The sequence below is a fragment of the Crocuta crocuta genome, unplaced genomic scaffold, assembly GCF_008692635.1.
Source record: "Crocuta crocuta isolate KB4526 unplaced genomic scaffold, BGI_CrCroc_1.0 scaffold44, whole genome shotgun sequence".
NCBI lineage: Eukaryota > Metazoa > Chordata > Mammalia > Carnivora > Hyaenidae > Crocuta > Crocuta crocuta.
The window spans coordinates 4,418,266-4,421,374 of record NW_027530179.1 but is presented as its reverse complement, the minus strand read 5'-3'; positions in this window follow the sequence as shown (position 1 = coordinate 4,421,374).

Here is a 3,109-nt window from a genome sequence, read left to right as displayed (position 1 = left end):
CACCCAGTATAACTTTAAGAAGGTCTCTTCTTTGCCCAGCTACTCAGTTAGTTTATGGATTAGGACTCAGAAGAGTTAATTTTTATTGGCCTGTTACACTCTCTTAAATGTCTTTTTGACAGAGGCATGTTGAAGATTAATTTCAGTCAGGCTATCACACTTTATTAAAGCTTTGTGTTTATCTTAACAAGTTAATTCTACACAAGCGTAGAATTTGGGTAATTGTTAGAAGTGGGAAGACCGGACTTTGTAATTCACATGAAATCATTTGGGGTAGTTACTAGCTGGCTACAAGTTCAGTATAGACCAACAGTGTGTTGGACTTACCAGGAATATTTCCCAATGTTAATCCTGGAGATTACAAGGAGGGAAGGAGGGATTTATTCGCTTATTAGCTAATTTATTAACCACCCAGTATCAGAGTCGTGAAGATAGAACAGTGAGTAAAGTAGGCATGACTCCTGGTTTGTGGAGCTTACAGTCTGTTGGGAATGATGGGTGATTGAAATTCAGATGTTTATTGAGTGACTCTTCTTAAGCGCCAGCTACTTACTGAAGTGCGGGAGATAAGTTAAGACAGATTTCTTGCTCTCATGGAGGTGACATTAGTGGGAGGAGATACTCAACATACAGGGAAAAGTGTCAGATCATGCACTTTGATTCTATGGAGGGAATTAAAAATAGGGTGATGGGTGACAGTGACTGGGTGGTGACTTTAGGTAGGATGTACAGAAGAGCTCTTTGAGGAGGTAACATTTAAGATAGGATGTGGAGAAGAGCAATGCTGCAGAGCCCCATTGGGGTGTTTGAGGAGGGGAGAGGAAGGCCATGTGCTGGGTGTCAAGAACAGCATTTGAGTAAAGTCTGGTGGGTGTGTAAGGGCATATGTAGAAGGCCTTGGTAAGAAATTTGGTTTTTATTCTATCATGGGAAGCTATGAGAACATTCTGAGCAAAGGCATTACATGATCAGATTTGCTTTAGAAACCTCCTGTGGTCATACCGCTTAACATTTCCCCAAGCTGACGGCTGGGGAAGCCACCTAGTTGAGCATGAAAGTAATGGGAAGTGAACAGTAATACAGACTCAAACCAGGATAGAGGCAGTCCTGGTGCGGGCAGGTGCGGGCGCATGGGCAGTAATCGGTCTGTGATCTCCTCAGACTCTGTATTTTTCTAGCTACCTAGTCACTTAGTTCTAGCACTTTTTTCAGTAATTTTACATGGGTTTTCTAGGAAACACTTTATCTTTTTTTTTTTTAATGTTTTATTTATTTCTGAGAGAGAGAGAGACAGCGTGAGCAGGGGAGGGTCAGAGAGAGAGGGAGACACAGAATCTGAAATAGGCTCCAGGCTCTGAGCTGGCTGTCAGCACAGAGCTCGACGTGGGGCTCGACCCCACGAATTGTGAGATCATGGCCCTGAGCCGAAGTCGGATGCTTAACCAACTGAGCCACCCAGGCGCCCCTAGGAAACACTTTATCATCTGTGAATCACAGTAACGTTTCTTCTGGTTGTTTCCTTTCTGTTGCATGTTTTGTTGGCACAAATGTTTAGAACAGTTTTAAATGACGATGATGGCAGACGTTCTTGTTTTGTTTCTGATTTTCATGGGAACGTCTATAATATTTTACTTTGAGGTTGGCTGTTTTGAGCTCTTCTTTATCTGGAACGGAAATACCCGTCTATTTTTAGTTTTTAGAAACTCTGAATTAGGATCAGCTCTGGAATTTAGTCACATATACTTTCTGGGTATCTCGTAAGATGGTTGTGTAGGTTTTTCCCATTTAATTTGTTGATGACACAGCAATCGATTTTTCCAACAAGAAACATTTCTTTGAACTCTTGGAATCCGGTAGATTAATTTAAACATTTTTTTAAATAATTTTTTTTAATGTTTATTTATTTTTGAGACAGAGAGAAACAGAGCCTGAGTTGGGGAGGCACAGAGAGAGAGAGGGGACACAGAATCTGAAGCAGGCTTGGTTGAGGTTTTGGGGCCTAGCATTTTAAAAAAGCGTGCTGTGGATATTTTAAATGAAGGTTTATTCAGTTTGTGTGAGACAGAGGTGAACATGTATTCAAGCACTTTATATGATTCAAATTTTATTTTCTTATTTTTGGGTGTAAACTACTATAGACTAATAGTGTCTGAAAGGCTTCTAGATAGTTCGTTCTCTCAATTTTATCTTGTTTGGTGCTTTTGCTTTGTATATTTTGATACAGTTGCTCAGTATGTAAATACTTGTGTTTTTTGGGGATCATTAATAAGAAGACATAGTCATCTATCAGGTTACTCTTTTTGTCCTTTATACTTTACTTCTTTGAGATCGGAATATTCTTTTTTTGTTTATATTTGCCTGATAAGTTGTTTATCTTTTTTTTTTTACTTTTATATAATTTTTTGTTGTCTCTAAACAGCATGTCTTGGATTTTATATTTCAGCCCATTTGGAAAGTTTTTGCAATTTAATAGGGGAGACTAATCCATTTGCTTTTATGTTAATTACTGACTTTGGTCTTTGTGATCATGTTTTATGCTTTCTCACTGATTCCTCTCATTTCCTAAATGGGCTATAATGCCCTGGGCTTTAATTTTCTTAGTGATTTAGGAAATAGGCATTCTCTTTTAAGTTTTACAGATGGATGATGGTATCATTTAGGGTTTAGGATCCATTCAGGGGAAAGAAACCATACTAGTAATTTGAACGGGGAAATTTAATATGAAGAATTATTAGCTGGTAACACGAGATTAACCACTAGAAGTGGTGAAGGCAACCTTGAAGAATGTAGGACTAGCAGATGTAGAGAGGAGCTACTACTTGTAGACAGAGAGAGTACGTAAGCAGGGAACATTCTTTTTTATGGCTGAATAATATTCTGTGNGGTTGTGCACATTATCTTTTGGAGTTAGCATTTCCATTTTCATTGGATAAATACCCAGAAGTGGAACTGCTGGATCGTATGTTAGTTCCATTTTTAATTTTTTGAGGAAGCTGTATACAGTTTTTTACAGTTGCTGCACCAGTTTGCATTCCTGAGTACAGTGCACGAGGGCTCCCTTTTCTCCGCATCCTTGCCAACAGTTTTTATTTTTTGTCNGAAAGTCGGA